The sequence below is a fragment of the Canis lupus genome, chromosome 1 (genome assembly GCF_048164855.1).
Source record: "Canis lupus baileyi chromosome 1, mCanLup2.hap1, whole genome shotgun sequence".
Lineage (NCBI taxonomy): Eukaryota > Metazoa > Chordata > Mammalia > Carnivora > Canidae > Canis > Canis lupus.
Genome location: NC_132838.1, coordinates 3,463,261 through 3,471,292, shown reverse-complemented (window position 1 = coordinate 3,471,292; position 8,032 = coordinate 3,463,261). Strand labels below are relative to the sequence as shown.

The 8,032-nt window shown below is 49.9% G+C and overlaps 1 long non-coding RNA gene across 7 annotated transcripts in view; it reads left to right on the top strand.

Moving 5' to 3' along the window:
* The first annotated feature begins 2,718 nt into the window (after window positions 1–2,718).
* Window positions 2,719–8,032, top strand: part of LOC140629512 (uncharacterized) — a 46,866-nt gene continuing 41,552 nt past the window's right edge. For 6 of the 7 annotated variants that reach the window (XR_012027497.1, XR_012027483.1, XR_012027390.1 and 3 more), the window contains exon 1: window positions 2,987–3,100. This is a non-coding gene — a long non-coding RNA (uncharacterized lncRNA). Of the gene's footprint in view, window positions 2,748–2,986; window positions 3,101–8,032 lie in introns of those variants that run through there. The other variant, XR_012027436.1, reaches the window with a different exon arrangement.

Below are 8,032 nucleotides of genomic sequence, written 5' to 3'. Positions count from 1 at the left end.
CTTCTGCTTCTCCGTCTCCCTCTGCCCCTTGCTTCTGCTGGTGCTCTCTCTCTCACTCTGCTCTCTCTCTCTCTCTCTCTCTCAAATAAGTAAATAAAAATCTTAAAAAAAAATTGTAAAATTCCTGGTTGAAGATTCCAATATCTCTGCCATGTCTGAGTTTGGCTCTGATGTTCGCCTTGTCTCTTCAGACTGTGCTTCTTCCTTTTAACACACTTGATTTTTTGTTCAGGTTTTTGAAAGCTGAACATGATGTACTAGGCCATGGGGCCGGGGGCAGGGGGAGGGCAATAAGCCTTTAGCGTGAAGTCTTTCACGCCCCCAGCGAGGAGCAGGTGCTTCGCGTGCGCTGTGGCTGCAGATGCCAGAGCCATCAGCCCCACAGGGCCTGGTTTTCTCTGCTGTTTGACCTCCAGCCTCTCCCACACTGCCTCCTGTCGGGGGGGTCCCCCTTGTAGCCCATGACCCGGAATGTGCTGGTGTCACAGTGCGGCCTCACTGCTATGGGCGTGTGCAGGGCAGGCAGCATTCTGTGCTGTGTAGCGGGCCTGTTCCCGGGCTGTGACCCTCAGCACCCCACACTTCAGTGGGGCCAGGGTGTCTTTCCACAGGTGTCATGAGGTTCTGGGAAGCTCTTTTTACCTGGAGAGTGCACCTTTGTCATGGAGGATGCTCTCGGGCTATTTTTAACAGACTTTTTTTTTTTTTTTAATTAAGACAATGTTCTAGAGCAGTTTTCAGTTCCCCACAAAATTGAGGGGATGGTACGGAGATTTTCCACATCCCCTCTGTGCCCCCAAGACGCACAGCCTCCTGAGCCATAGTCAGCATCCTTCTGGAGCGGCGCATTTGTGATGGTCCATGAACTGACACAGTTGCGTCCACATCATCCCAAATCCACGATGTAGATGAGGGCACGCCTGGTGCTGTGCGTTCTGTGGGTTTGGACAAACGCATCTACCACTGTGGCATCAGGAAAAGCAGTTTCCTTAAAGATTGCCCTAAAATTCCTCTCTGCTCTGCTTAGTTATCTGTCCCCTAACCCAGGCTCTGACAACCATTGGTCTCTCACTGGGTCCACAGCTCGGCCTTTCCTGGGACGGAGCTGGAATCACACAGTGTGTGGCCACGTCAGGTTGGCTTCCTTCACTCAGCCATAGGCACTCGGCCCCTCCATGGATTTTTGGCTTCGTCTGGGATCTTTTTTTTTTTTTTTTTGGAGTTCAATTTGCCAACATATAGCATAACACCCAGTGCTCATCCCGCCAAGTGCCTCCCTCAGTGCCCATCACCCAGTCACCCCAACCCCCCGCCCACTTCCCCTTCCACTACCCCTTGTTCATTTCCCAGAGTTAGGTGTCTCTCATGTTTTGTCACCCTCACTGATATTTTCACTCATTTCTCTCCTTTCCCTTTATTCCCTTTTACTAATTTTTATATTCCCCAAATGAATGAGACCATATAATGGACCTGGAGGGTATTGTGCTGAGTCCATTGGAAAAGGACAAGGCGTCTGGGATCTGACCTCGCACGGTTCTGGGAGCCCTGGGCCTCAAGAGCGCCTCCCTGCATCTCTCATGGTCCGCACCTAGGCTGGTAGTCTCTGCTTTCTGCAGGTCTCAACCGCCCAGACTCGGCATCTGTACTCTTTCTCCCCAGGTGGCACTGAATTGGGTATTTTTAAGCTCGAAGTCTATATTGGCAGGGAAAACCTTGTGTTCAGCTTATTAAGTTGTTCCGGATTTTGGATATTACTCATGCATAAAAGCAAGGAGTTCACGGCGATTAGTCATGCCACGTTAGCCTTTGCCTTTAATAGGATTCAGAAACAGACAAAAATACGTAGTGTCCATGGGAACTGGCTAGTCATGCTTCCCTTTGCCTTTTGTTCCTTTTCTATTTCTTGCTGTGTAGCCCATGTATCAGGGAATTGGCTGGAAAATTTATAGGCTTAAACCAGAGCATCTCAACAGGGGCATTTTTTGATATTTTGGGCCGGATAATTCTTTGTCGGGCAAGGGGCTGTCCGTGCATGAAGGGTGGCTAAGAAATAATCATTAACTCTTCCCAACTAGGTGTTTCCTAAGACCCCAACATGGCACACAGAGATCCCTTACGGCATCCCTACCGTGTTACTCTACTGCTCACTGCATTTCTTCTCTGCCTGACCCTACTGGGACCTACTCTTTGCCCTTTGGGAAGTGTGAGAGGGATAGCTGGTGAGTGTGTGGGGCATTGGGGGGGACCTGAGTCCCGGCCAGCGACCAATCACACCCCAAACTCTGAGGCTTTCTGGGGCACCTGCCTGTGGCTGTGCAGTCCTCCCGACCCACCCGAGTCTCTTCCCACTTCCACGCCTGTCTTCTGTTTTCATGTTTTGGGATTTGTAAGAATAGATGTGTCTCTGGTTCTGCTAAAGGTGGAGTTTGAGTTTATTTCCTTTTTATTAGTTTGGGCAAATTTCTGAAAAGAAAAGACAGAAATGTGTTTATTCTCCCAAAGTAAGACTGGAGGGGCCTGCTCCCCTGTGGCTGACAACAGCAGAGAGGAGCGAGAGTGGAGGTGGAAGACAGCCCGTGTCAGGTGCACCTGGCAGCCCGGCCAAGTCCCTGTGTGTGTGCTCCCAAGAGAATTTCTTCTGATTGCGCAACGCAAATCTGTTTCTAACCTGTTAAACTGAATTTTCCTTTGCTTGTCCAGGAGGTGCCTTCCCCAAATGGAAGTCGTTTGTTGGCACTCTCAAACCTGTAAGTGTTGTTTCTGAATGCCATCTATTCCCACCACAGAATCACCGACTCAGAGCTTACTGCACAAGGAAGAAAGGGTCCAGGGGCCGGGGGTGTTTCACCTGTGCCTGCTGGGCGAGACTGGCCCCAGGCTGCTGGCGTGGACCCGGCCGCTCAGCACCTGGTGGTTCACATGCTGGGCCCCCAGGTGCCAAGCATTGCTCAGAGGCACAGGTGTCCTCCTTCCCACTTCTCAAAAGCCGGCTCCCTCCACCTCCCTGTTCCTGTCCCCCTCCTCCTGCAGGGACCTTCTCTGTGAACCTCCTGCCTTGGACGGGGTGACAGTCCTTCTCCATCTGAACCAAATGGACATGGTGAGCAGGGGAGCCAAGAGGGTGCTCAGGATGGGGCGGGCGGAGGCCAGTAGCAGTCGGAGCTTCCAGCCTGCCCGAGAGACACGGGTCCTGCCTTGCTGGGCCCCCACGGTTCGCACAACCCTGGACTGACCGCTCAGGAGCAGGTGGGGGAGGAGGTCGCCGAGGCGGGGGCGGCACAGGCAGGTGTGGCTGCGGAGCCGGCCTGAGCCATCGTCCCCCACCCCAGGTGCCCCACCAGCCCGGCCCTGCTCACGCGGGGGGTGGGGGGAGGTGGGCACCGTGCCTGCGTCACCCACAGGCGCACACATGCACACTGGGGGGCCGCCCGCCCTGCTCCGGGCTCAGCCGGCTGCGGGAGGCGGTGCGGGGCATCTGGTTGTCACTCGGTGAACACGGGCGAAGGAACCCCTGACGGAAGCAGCGTCCTCACAGCTGCGGTCTGACGTGGGCATGGAGATGCGCGTGGACACCGCGACGCACCAGGGTGACCCCAGCCCGTGTGCCAGGCCTCGCGGGGACGCGGAGGGACACGGGGCAGCTGGTCCCCTCGGCAGGTGCTGGGCAGGCCCCCCCATCCCTGCGAATGCGCGGCCTTCTCCGGCTGTGCCCTCCGCGCCGCAACCGAGCAGCCTGCAGGTCTGGGCTCCTCCCACCTGGTCCTCCCGCCTCTGCTCCTCCCCTTCCAGCTGAGATTCCACATCTGGAGACGGATGAGTTTTAGAGAACGCGTCCCTCGGAGGACCTTCTGGGCCCAGCACGCTCCATGGGGGCGTAGGCGCTATTATGGTACAGAGGACACCCCAACAGTGCTGCCCCCCGACTGCCCGCCCTCTCCATGCAACCCCTACAGCACTGCCCCCACCCTGACCTGCTCGCCCTCCCCGTGCACCTCCACATTGCTGCCGCCCACCTGCTCGCCCTCCCCGTGCACCCCAACAGTGCCCCCCACCTGCTCGCCCCCATTTCCCGGCTCCCTCCCTTTTTCCTTCTTTCTCTGCCTCTGTATGGCCCCCTCTGCTCTGATTGATCCAAGGTCACTCCTCAGAGACCGCGCCCTGGGACTCCAGGCCTTTGGTCCTATTCCTTCTTTTCACTGTGCACCTTTCAAAGGCCAGGTTATAATCTGAAATCAGAGACTTACTTTATCATCATTTGACTGAGCCCCAGGTGTCCCTGTGTTACAAGGGCAGGCCCAGGAGGGCAGGGAACCTCCTGCTTTGTTCCAGTAACACGCAGGGAGCTGCTGTGTGGCAGGCCCCTCCACCTGGTCCGGTAGGGAAGCTACCAGCCACAGTTGGTTATTTTAAATCAAGAAAAATTAAAACAAAATTAGAGATTCAGTTCTCCCTCACTCTGGGCACATTCCAAGCACTCGCTGCCTTTGCGGGTCTGGTTGCCGCTGCATCGGGTCATGGAGGATGTGAGGCATCTACCCCTGCACAGCGTTATGTTGAGTGACCAAGGTCTAGCGCCCAAGGAGCCTCCCGTGAACCAGAACATCTAACCTCCGTGGATGGTCTTCTCTGACGGTCCATGCGGTGTCCGCAGTGTCAAGGCCGCCGGGCCTGCCCAGAGTAGATGCTCACCCAGTATTTGGGAGAGGAAACCAATAGATGGTTTTCCTACAAGTTCAGCACTCGGAAGTTACCAAGTGCATGCATAACTGGAGAATTCATCCTAACATGCCTACATGGAGTAGACGATGTATGGGTATTCAGGAGCCTGTTGCACTAATTATTTACTAATTATTTATGCTCTGTGTTTTGAGATTGCTAAATAGGAAAATAAACTGTGGGTAATTACCGACCATTCAGCAGCCTCTCCATGGCATCTCATTCTAACGCTGCGGACTGCAGCCCCATCACTCCTGATGGCAGTGTGGGCAGCACAGGATGATGCTCTGAGCTCAGGCTGTCCATCCGGCCCTGCCTGTGGGATAATTGCAAGTTGGTCTCTGTTTGGGGTAGCCTGGGACTTACCGTGGAATACATCAGAAATCACGCGAAATGGTGGCTCTGTCGGTAAAGCGTCTGCCTTCGGCTCAAGTCGTGATCCCAGGTCCTGGGATCAAGTCCTGTGTGGGGCTCTCTGCTCAGCGGGGAGTCTGCTTCTCCCTCTGCCCCTCCTCCTACCCACCTGCTTTCTCTCTTTCTCTCTCTCTCTCTCAAATGAAATCTTTTTTTCTTTTCTTTTTTTTTCAAATGAAATCTTAAAAAAAAATCACACTTAAAAATCAGCTTCAATATTCAATACACAGAGGTACTCATTTGTGTAATTTTGAACAAGGTTGTGCACTTTCCGTACTTGTACTTTATTGCACGGTCTAAGGAGTGGAAACTCGTCGTGATGATGAAATTTATACGTCATCCTGGTGTGGCCCCATGGGCCTAGACATCTGGCTACATGTTATTCCTGGGTATGTGTGTGAGAGTGTTTCTGGAAGGGGTTGACATGTGAGATCAGGCTCAGGGTAAAGCCCATGGTCCTCCTGCCCCCCATGTGCACAGGTCATATCCTCTCTGGCCAACGGAACAGATAAAAAGGCAGAGGAAGGCTGGATTCACTGTGCCTAACTGCTGAGCTGGGATGTAGACCCTCTCCTGCCCCCGGCCTCCCACTCTCAGGACATCACATGGCCCTTGGCTTTCTTGGGGGTCCAGCCTGCAGGTGACAGACACCAGATCTCACCCTCATGATAGGTGGTGTGGGCCTCACCTTACAGTAAATATCTCTATCAACATGTGTAACACCCTCCCAGGTGCTTCTCTGGGAGCCCTAATGCAAGTTTTTTACAAAGATGAATCCCTGGGGTCGAGGACCCTTCGATAGAGGTGGACCATCCAGAGCGCTGGTCTAGCAGGCGATCACTGCTTGCTTTGCCAGAGCTACTCCTTCTAGATTCTGCGCTTCATTGAAAACCCCATGCAAAAACTAAGGAGAGGGGAGAAATGTCCCGTGCGACATGCCCAAATGCAGACTGGAAGGGGAGGATAGGAATTAAAAATTTCAAATGGAAAATTGCTCTGAGACATATCATCCAAAATCCACTTAACATTAGGCCAGGGGAATATTGTGTATTACAAAGTAATTCTGCAAATCACATTTCAAAGATATCATTTTAATCTAATTTGAGTGCATTCTATTGTGATTCTCTACATAGTGCTTGTGAATAAAAATCCAATTACTGTAGCTAGACAAATTAAAATTTTTTCTGAACGCCAGCAATATTTTCTTCCTTCCTTCCTGAGAATGCCAAAAGATATTGCTCCATCTTTCAGAAAGCAAAGACCTATCTATGCGTCACTTTGGAGGGTCTGAAATAACTTCCCTGTTCTTGTGAATTTCTGCCGAAATGGGTCTCGGTCCACAAAGCAGGGCCATCCATATCCACGCTGCTGGCATCAGGGCCCCAGGTCCCCATGCCGCCCTTGGGGATTAACTTTGTTGCCATCAAGTGGTGACAGAAAGACAGTTAATCAATCTGAACTATTCCATTGAGCCAGACACTAGAAACTAGTTATATACATTATACATTTCCAAGTCCTTTCATTTTTTTTTCTGAGAAATTCATGCTTTAAACAATCGAACCTTAGCTGGGTATGTTACATCTTCCATATATCAGAAATCAAATAGGAAAAAAAGTCTTTCTTTCAGCCTTTACAATCTGTGTAGGAATCTGCACAAAGTTGACTCTTCTTTCTATTTCTTTTTATAGCTTTTCTGTCTTGTCTGTGTGCTTTTTTCCCCCCCTTGGGGACTGTATTTTCCTCTGCTTCTGGCTCTTTGGTTGGACTCAGCTCATTAATCCTCTGGCTAAGTGTTTTGCTCTACTTGGATGATATGTTCCCTGTTCTTCAGTGTTTGTTTTTTTTTTCAAGTTCTTTGTGCATTTTTCTGCAGGGGAGAGGAGACCATGAGAAAAGTTGCCAAAGTCTCCACAAGTTTAATTTAGGTCAAAGCAAGAAGGTTGTTCTGTTTTTGTTTTTTTTTTCCTCTGTCTTAAAAGAATAACTCCGCTGCCTTCCTTTCTCTTGTCACGTATAACTGACCTTCCAAAGATTGAATTATCTGCCCTTCGGCTATTTTCAAACTACTAAGACTAATAAGATTAGTCTTAGTAAGGCAATAGAAAACCAGACTAAATTTTAAAAACACTTAAAAAAAAGAGTGGTTTCCATGGCCTATATAAACATTAAGATATCACAGAGTGAGCACAGTCATTGTGGAGAAAAGTCTGGAAGCACAAATAGGGAAGTGGAAGTCTCCTGTCTCTGCAAGATTCACTGGCCTGTGGGTGCCAGGACCAGCTGATTCCTGCCGGTCATTTTGCACACATATGGACACCTTCCACTCACGTACAAGGGTATCTGTGCAAGAATTTCCGGTGTCTCCTTTAAAAAACAACAACAGCAGCCCAGGAGTCATATTATGTGTTCTCTTCTGCAACTTGGTTTCTTAACCTATTTCTTGGAACCAAGCCATTATTGTAACTCTAATCTATCATAATTAAAAATATTTGGTTAAAATAACTACAGTATTCACTCATTAACAGATGAGATAGTATAACAAAGCTGAAGACAAAGAGCCTCCCCGTGAACCTGCTATGATCCAGAGGCTGTAGCTTAGAACTGTTCCTGTCTTCAGTTCTATGGGAAGATGCTCTGTCCCTCTAGAGAACCTATTTATACATCTATGTGTTTACTCTTGGCAAAAGACAGTATCTGTAAACTCCTCGATAACGAAGGATGGATTTTTGGCTCATTTACATTCTCTGTGTCATAAAATCTGATTATATTTCTTCATTATTATGGTTTTAACATATTCAAAATATCTTTAAACTACTATTTCCTATGCAATCATTGAAAAATAACAGCTTTATTGAAAGTATAATGGACATGTCATAAAATTTAGCCACTTAAAGATTATAGT